Consider the following 9,309-nt stretch of genomic DNA (forward strand, 5'->3'; position numbering starts at 1 on the left):
GCTTTTAGGTTGTCGGCATGTTGGTCTAAGGGCACAGGCAGACAAGGCTCTTTGGGTAAATTCGGTATCTCTTATTAGACCAACTCAAATAGTTGGAAAAAATACTTCTTTGCAAGCCTTTGGGTACAATTGTAAAGGGTAATCGTACCCAAAAGCTTGCAAAGAAGAGTTTTTCCAACTGTTTGAGTTGGTCTAATAAAAGATACTGGATTTACCCAAAGACCCTTGTCTGTGTTTGCTTTTAGGAATCTAGATGGGTTACAGTCAACGGGGCCCTCTCTTCAAGAGCCTCCCCAAGCATCACCCACAAATAAGTTCCCTGTTGTCCCTGCCTGGAGGTCATACATGCCCAGATCTCCTCTCCCATGAAATCAACCCAAAGAAGTGGCTTCCCCCCAATTATCTCAATAAACACCCAAGCTGTCTCAGTACAGAGCTTCTTCCCAGTACTGAACATTGTGAAGAAAACAGGCTTAACATTGATTTGCACTGCCTGGAATGACGAACGATGAGCCAGAAGATAGCCAGAGCTGGATCAGGGCCTAAAAACAGATCCCGTATTCCCAACATCCTTCAAAGCCCTGGTCTGTCAGACTTGGCCTTGCTGATGGGGGTCCCTGCCAAGTCTCCAGTGCTGAGGCCTAGGTTTGAGAGCTGCACAGCAGTCCCAAGCCAAGAAGAACGACCTGTAAGAGCCGCTTAATAAAAACCAAGGAGAAAGGTACGGATGCTCGATTGCTGCAAACTGCAAGCGACAGCCACACATTAAGGAGACAGAAAAGATACCCCGAGTGTCTTTCCAGAGAGACAGGGATTATTCTTTATGCCTCTGACCACCTCCCTCCCCCATCCCATTTCTTCCAGGATGAAGTCCTTCCCCACTGTTCACTAAGACGGGATTTTCTTATCGCCACTGCAGCCAAACCCGGAAGCAGGAGCATCGACCTTTCTGCCTGCTGAGCATCTGCACTAGATTTAGAGCAGAAAAGCCAACATTTAAGGGGCCCCAGCGAGGTGGGAGAAATAGTAGAGCAGTTCTTCTGCAGCGGAGAAGCCAGACCACAACAGGGCTTGAGACTACGGCTGCCTGTTTGAAATTCCTGGGTGCATCTTGTGGGGGGCAGTGGTAGTCTGAAGTCAATCAGAAGACAGGGTAAATCGTCTGTAGGTATTTGAGTTGCTCTAATAAAAGGCATCGCATTTACCCAAACAACCTTGTCCTTAGACCGACATGGCTACAACCTACACCCCTGTAGGTATTTGCACACTTAGCAGCACCCCGCCGTACCCTTAATAGGATCTTGTGGCACCCCAGGGTGCTATAGCACCCCGGTTGAGAATCACTGCCCTAGGCAATCAATAGGCAGCAGTTAGCCTCTGGATAACACGAATAGCTCCCCCATGGGAGCAGGCTCCCTGCTGCCCTCTGTGCTCCCCCAGTGAACGCCCAGGACTGGCTCCCAAGGCTACTCCTGGACACCAGGGCAACCATCGAGGGTGTTTTGGTCCTTGCCTATGGATTCAAAGCCTCCCCATGCCGACAGGACAGCATCACCCCCGCCAGATTTTGGGAAGAGAAAAGGAGATTCCAACTATCTTCCTGCCAGACTTGGTGGGTTGGACCCTGGGAAAAAAAAATCAATCCTTAGCACACAATCACGTATGGCAGCATCCTTATTGCAAGGGCAGTGTAGGCAATGCTCGCTGAACGAAAAAAAAAGCGGTCCTTGGGAAAGAACAGCACGTGAGCAAATAAGCAGGGACTGTAGGGTAATGAGAATATGCAGGCGGGCAGAGTTAAGGTTACAAGTACCGTCTCAAATTCATCTGGCCTGAATGCATTGTGAACATCTTATAGCCTGATCCCAAGTCCTGACACCAGGGGAACTTTTCTATTTACACCCCTAGGGTTAGGCTTTGTCCTTAACTGTCTAGGGCAATGGTTCCCAATCTGTGGTACACGTCCCACCAGTGGTACCCACACAGCCTGTCAGTGGCACGTGCTAACAGATCAATTATAATTACTTTATATGGCGGTATATGTGCTGGTGGCACTTAAGGTTGTATTGTTTTAAATAGGCGGTGCACAATCTGTCAAGTTTGGGAACCGCTGGGCTAGGGGATTGACTGTGGTTTCCTTAAGAGGACTTTAATCAACGTTCAAAGTGAATCTGGGGGGGGATGGCGAGGGTCCCCAGGACTCACAAGGGACACTATGTTTCTGTGACTCTGTAGCTGCAGCCAGCCTTGGGCCAGCTAACGCGATGGGAGACAGCTCCTCTAACAACAAGCGCTTGAGCCTGGTAGGGGGAACTGTCACGGGAAGGGGAAGGCACCTCCTGGACTATCGGTCCAGGCCCTGGCTATCGGGTGACCACATCCTCCCATCCCTCTCATACACCGATCAAAGCCCACTTTAAGACCAGTTTGGTTTGGGGATATTTTTCATCCCCATTCCCCTTTGTGGAAAGCTGCTCCAGAAGCTCCCTTTGATGCTTAGAAACTTCCTCCTACTTTCCAGCCTAACTGTATCTATACCTGTATTTACACCCCTGAGTTTCTGTGCTTCCATAGCTCCCCTCCCTCCTTAGTGCTCAGCCCGATGTATTTATCGAATGCAATCAGATCCCTTCGCTCGACCAACTCTTCCAGCCCCTCTTGCAGAAGAGACTCCATCCCCCTGATCATCTTAGCAGCCCTTCTCTGCACCCGGCACAGTTTGCATTCATCCTTCTTGAACCTGGGTGAGTAAAGTGTAACCGATATTGCAAGCAAGGTTTCACCAAGGCTTTGCCAATACTTCTCCGTCTCCACTGAGAACACCTGGCCTGAGAGAGCAGATAGACGTAGGATTGCATTTTTTCTCATGGCTGCATCAGACAGCAACTTGAGTCATCCAGCGATCAGCTAATGCACCCAGATCTCTCTCCTGCCCCGAGCGATTGCTGGATTCCAGGTGATAGCCGTTTTTCTTGTTATTAGCCCTTCAGTGGAGGATACTGCACTTTGTCTGACAATCTCACCCCATACCCATTGCTACACTCTTCGAGGTCCGCTTTGTCCCGCATTATATTCTGGTCCTCTGAACTGATACTGCCTTCTCCCCTTAAAACGCTTCCTCCCCACCTGACAGCCCCGCTAATCCCGATGGTCTCCAGTTTAACAATCATTTCCCATGCACGACAGCATCAAATGCTTTGCTGAAGTCCTGAGAGAGGAGGTCTACATCCCCTTTGTCTGGAAAAAGCAATTCTCTTAGTCTGGCGTGACCCACCTCGCAGCATTTTCGCCTCGTTTTCCTTGGACCTGCATGTCTTTAATGATCCCCGCAATGCCTTGCCCAAAAGCCTCATAGACTATTGAGGCCAGACTGCCGGGACTACCCTTTCCCAGCTCCTCAGACCCAGTCCGAAGCCATCCGGCGCCTCCTGTAAGGAGCTCAGATGAAGCAGAGGATTGCAGGGTGGATCATGCAGTTCCCGCATCCCTGGGCCTGCGCAGCTGGCTTTGGCTGGGAGACACATAGCTTCATTTAGACTTATTTGTCTTGGGGAGGAGTATGGGCATGGGTGTAATATATTGCACCTCCAGGGAAAGGCACCACGAGACTCTGGTTGTGGCCTTAGCCCTTCCTGCTCCGAGGGAGATAGTCCAGCGACCTGCAGATGTCGAAACCAGGCAGCTTTCCCCAGTACTGGGACCACACCGTGCCAAAGATCTGGTGCGATTTGGCAGGCATAAGGGGGCTCCTCCAAAGCCACTTCCCGCAGGGCCAGCAGCAGGGTCTCAGGAGGCCAGGGCTTCATTCCTTCCTCTGCCACAGACTCCCTGGGTGACCTTGGTCAAGCCTTTGAGGGAACCAAAGGGGGTCCACAGCTTCCCTGCTCCACAGGGCAGTTATGAGGATAAATATGAGTGAGGGGCTTCAAGAATAACTGGGGGGGGGATAGATACATATATCTTAAATAGATCCAGAAAGTTGGAGGAACACGTGTTTAAGTATCAAGCCAAGCACAAGTTAAACCACGTGGGGCACAGGGCAGCAGCTACCTGGCAAAGGGACACCAGAATAGAAAGGCAGAGGAAAGCAAGCAGAGCGGGAGACGACAACACCAACTGCAAGGTCTGGGGTTGAGCTTTACTTCATGAACGTTTGCAGAAATGGCCCATGATAGTAGCCAGGCAAGCAAGAACTGCCTTCGCAGCGGCACAGCCCTGCGCCCGCGATTGTGCTCGCGTTCATCCTCCCGGCTCGGCCGCCAAAGACACCAGAATGACACCCCTTGTTTCAATCAACGCCCGGCCTAGGCAGGAAAACTTCATTGCCTTCCTAGGCGAACACGCAAGCACGCACATAAAGAGGCGAACAGCTGGAGAACATACAGGACGCAGACATGCGTGGTAGCGTTAGAGTGATGTCGTAGCCGTCACGGTCCAGCAATTACCGCAGAGACAAGGGTTGTTGGTCGTGGCCGTGTTGGTCGAGGCAGACGCGGTCCTTTGGATACACGTGAGAGCTTTTATTAGATGAACTAAATCGTTAGTCGGTCGAATAAAAGATCTCACATCTACCCAGAGAACCTCGCCTGCAGAGACCAGGATTTCCTTGGGCGACACCTTTACTTGGACCAATTGGGATAGAGGGAGACAAGCTTTCAAATGCTTGTCTAGGTGTCCTGAAGAATGTCTTGCATTGGAAAGCTTGTCTCCCTCTATCCCAACACTGCAGTTGGTCCAGTAGAAGATGCCAACCAAAGAAATCCTTACAAGTGCCTCAGATGCTGCTGTCTCTACAAGATGTACTTGGGACTGCTCAACGGTTGATCTGTACTGCTAACAGGCACTGGAGATCCTCCGTTAGCTCAGGGATGGTTATCTCCTCCTCCTCCAGGTGCTGGGAGGTGCCGAGGGGGTATCAGCAAGGGCTGAACTCAGGAGGGCTCACTGCAAAGCACAGATCTCTACCGCATGGACAACAGAGCAGGGCTTATCAGCTGTGATAGCAGCAGGCAGCCTGGCTCTGGGAGATTAGCCACAGACCAGGACAGACACACGCTTGGCCACCGTGCTACGGGGAACAACCCACAAACGAGCTGACGGGAGCCTGCTTGGGCTTTGCATATGGGCAGGCCCCTACTTTGACCTTGCAGTGCTGGTGATACCACCTGTGCCCAGGGCACTGCAGCCTGAGCAGCGTGTTCCCCGGGCCAGCCGGCTTCTGCTGACTCCAGCACAAAGCAGCCGCACATGGGAGATTACCGTGCTAACGAGCGCCAAGCACATCCGGCAGCACGCTCGGGAACTAACCCGCAGCCGGTGGCAGAAAGCACAGCCATAAAACCTGCCAGCGGGAACACTTCCCGGCCGCCGGATAAAAGATCCGTTCTGCCAGGGGGTCCCGCCAGCGTAACACGAATGCGCCGGCATCTGCTACACGTGCTCAACCCACCGGTACACGCACACCGGCATCTGCTACGTATGCACAACCCGCCAGTACACACACACTGGCATCTGCTACGTATGCACAACCCGCCAGTACACACACACTGGCATCTGTTGTGCATTCACAACCCGCCAGTACACACACACTAGCATCTGCTACACATGCACAGCCTACCAGTACACACACACTAGCATCTGCTACACATGCACAGCCTACCAGTACACACACACTGGCATCTGCTACGTGTGCACAACCCACCAGTTCACACACACCGGCATCTGCTACGCATGCACAACCCACCAGTACACACACACCGGCATCTGCTGTGCATTCACAACCCACCACTACACACACACTAGCATCTGCTACACATGCACAGCCCACCAGTACACACACACCGGGATCTGCTACACATGCACAACCCACCAGTACACACACACTGGCATCTGCTGTGCATTCACAACCCGCCAGTTGCATACAGTGTTAAAGTGGTCACCCAGAAGGCAAAGCATCCACAGGAAAGGCTGCAGCACTGACCCTTCCCCGCCCCTCCATCTTAGCATTCTGGACGCAGCAAGAAGAGCAGCTGGGGAGTTTAATAGGATTTTTTCCCTGCTTAATGCCCTGCTTTCCCCCCTGCTTTCCATCTCTCATGCTTGGGTACTCCCCCCTGCGCGTTCCCCCCCAGCTTCCTGCCAAGGTTTCATAAAGCTGGGTGAGAATCTTCCGCCTCATCAATCAGGTGTTGGGACATCAACCTGAGACATCAAACATTTGAGCCCCAGGCAGCAGATACCTGCAGGACATCAGAGGGGGAAGGCAGGTCTATTATTACCGGCTGTCATCCGTACACGGCCAGATCGCCCGGTTGCGAGTGACTTCAGAGAGCGCCTGCACTACAGCAGATCAGGAGTTTCCTGATGAAATGTTTCCCCCTTGGATTATGCCGGTTGCTCAGGAAGATTTCACCGGTCCGGAGGTGATTTCAGGGGCGGATCAAGCCCGCTGCAAAACAGCGGCGAGCCCAGTGGGCAAGACGCTCCACTGGGACCCTGCTTTGAAAGATTATTTCGAAGCCCAAGCAAGTGCTGAGCACTGACTGGCCTCTTCTGGGGTGGGGCGTCTCGCTGCAGCTTTTCTGCAAGGAGTTTCACAAGGGTTTGGTGTTGTCCCAAAACCTCGCATTCTTCTCAGCACAGATCCCAGCTCCCTGGCCAGCCCCAGGCTCCGCAAGGCCTCCTCGCCAGGGTTTTCCTCCCACCCAGCTCTGCCAGCGGGCGCTGTAACCCGTGGAGCCGCGCTTTCAGAGGCGCCGAGACTCGACGGCTCCCCTCAGCCTCAGGTGGATTTGTGGGGGGGGGTTCGGCACCTCTGAGCATCCCGGCGCTGTCTACCGCTCATCGCCGCAGGCATCCTGGCACTGCTGTCTCGAGACAGGGCAATGCTCAGGGATGAGGAGGTCCCTAGACGGGGACCTGCATTAGGTTTTCCCCCCTCGAAATATCCTACCGCTCCTACCACGGGGAACAGACACCCAGAGGCCCTGATTCAGCAACGCAGTTGAGTACGTGCCTAACTTGCAAGACGCCCACCCCCAGGGGAGACGCCCCGTGCTCTAGGAGCTGGACGCGCGCTTCATGGGCTGCGCAGATTGGGAGGCTGGACGGGCACTCAGCCCCCTTCGTGCCCACTCCCTCTGCAGACGGCTGCTGCCCCGCTCAGCTCCTAGCCCGATGCTTCCACTTCGCATCCAAACGGAGCGGATTTCCGAGCACGCAGACCCCGCCGCGGCTCAGGCAGGATCTACGCCAGCCCAGCCAAACGTCTGCCTAACTCGCTCCTGAAAACGGCCAGGGATGGAGACCCCACGGCCTTCCTAGCCTCTCCCCTGTGGCTGGACAGGGCTTCCCGATCCCCAGGCTAAGCCTCTGCCCTTGCGCTCTCAGCCCGCCACTTCCAAACCCGGCCCCTGTGGACAAAGAGAAGGACAAAGAGCAGACCCTGGGGTGCGGCTGCTGCATCCCGCTGGCCCGCTGTGGGCGATCGGTGCAGGAGACACCCCCAGAGGCCACAGCAACGGGCACACGTGAAACCCCCACATAGGCGATGACAGGGACACTTGCACATCAGCCACCCACCCAAAGGAGCTGGCAGGTCTGCAGAGGGCAGGGGAAGCAGCACTAGGGGGGCGCTCCCCGGGAGCCCCAGCGCACGGAGAACTTGCCGAGCAGCAGACCCCAGCACCGACACCAGCCTCCCGGGCAGGATGGGGCCCCCCGCAGGCACCTGCCTCCGCTAGCCCGCATCGCCTGGCACCGAAGCGCTGCGCCCCCCAGGCCCCAGAGGCGCCCACATCCCCCGGCCCCCTGCAAGCGGGGGCACCAACAAGCTCTCCACTGCCCCGCATCCCCGGCAGCACCCACTGCCCGCACGCCCGTAATGCACACACGTGTGCCTATTCACGCGCGTATAAATACGTACGGCTATACAAACACACATATATATATGTATGAACATGTGAGTATGCACACGCACGCACGCACATACATATGCACAGATGCACATCCATGCACACACACATCCATGCACCCATACACATGCACACATACGCACATGCACGCGTGCACGCATGCACACGCACATATATGCACACACATCCATGCACACACATATGCATGCACACATACACAGACACATCCATGCACATGCACACCCATGCACACACACACGCACACATGCACGCGCGCACATGCATGTGCACACACACATGCACGCATGCACACACAAGCACACGTGCACACAGATCCCCAGGCACGCGCGAGGCCAGGACGACAGAGGTTCAGATGCGAACACACCCGCACCTGCGCACGGGCACGCGCGCGCACACCCCCCTGCACACTGCAACGCCCCGGCCCGCGCGAGCGCCCGACGGTGCAAACCCGGCTGCAAGCACACGTGTGCGTGCGCGCGTGTGCCCGGCCCGCAGGACCCCGCTCACCTGCCCCGGCCGCGACCCGCCGCCGCCGCCGCCGCCGCCCGGGCCGTGCCGCCCGCAGCGCAAAGCCCCGCCCCCGGGGGAGGGCGGGGCCACGAGGCGCCTGCGCCGCGCAGCCGGGCGCGGGGCGGCCGCGAGGCGGGGGGCGCCCGGGGGGGCGGGGCGTTGGGCGGGGGCGCCCCATGGAGCAGGGGGCAAGCGGGGGCAGTCTGGGACTGCCCCCCCCCCCCGGCCCGGATACCGCTCCCAGCTGCGCCAGCCACCCGGGACCAGTCACGTCCCTGTTCTGTGCCTCGGTTTTCCCATCTGTGCAATGGGCGTACTAATACCGACGGCCTCCGTCGAGCGCTTGGGGACCTACTCGTGCAAGGGAGTTGTGATCAATTCTTAAAATAAACAGGGGCAAATGGCGGCTTGAAGGCCTCACCACCTTGTGCTCGGGAGCACGGACCTGAGTCAGCCGGGACAACTGAAGGGACGCTGTAGCCTGGTTGTGTGCAGGGTAATGTCTAGCCATGCACAAAGACGCCTAATTTCAGGCTGTGCAAGGCCCCCCGGGACCAGTCTCTGTCCCCGTGGACATTATGAAACCTTGGCGGGAACGCGCAGGGGGGAGTGCGCTCCTGCGTAGGCGAGAAAGGCGTACGGCATCTTGACTTACCGCGCTGTCCTGGCCGCTACGTGCACTTTTAAGAGCGAACGCCATCTCTTCCCACCCGCACAGAGCCTCTCGCCCACGTGCAGCGGTGCTTTCGACTTCGCCCCGGGTCTGCCCTTGCATAGGTGGCCCGTGACTCACCCTCGTTGCAGTGAGGACGCAAGCTAAATCGCTCAAACGCCGGTGTCCCCCTGGTGCCCCCAGCCATTCCCC

At 56.1% G+C, this 9,309-nt stretch overlaps 1 protein-coding gene across 1 annotated transcript in view; it reads right to left on the reverse strand.

Moving 5' to 3' along the window:
• The window catches only part of CAPN5 (calpain 5), a 93,993-nt gene extending 85,444 nt beyond the window's left edge, over positions 1 to 8,549 (reverse strand). The window contains exon 1 of the mRNA XM_090030728.1: positions 8,442 to 8,549. The gene's annotated coding sequence lies outside the window, so the exon portion shown is untranslated. The remainder of the gene's footprint in view (positions 1 to 8,441) is intronic.
• Positions 8,550 to 9,309: the final 760 nt, after the last annotated feature.

The sequence above is a fragment of the Crocodylus siamensis genome, chromosome 1, assembly GCF_052110815.1.
Source record: "Crocodylus siamensis isolate JL-2025a chromosome 1, ASM5211081v1, whole genome shotgun sequence".
NCBI lineage: Eukaryota > Metazoa > Chordata > Crocodylia > Crocodylidae > Crocodylus > Crocodylus siamensis.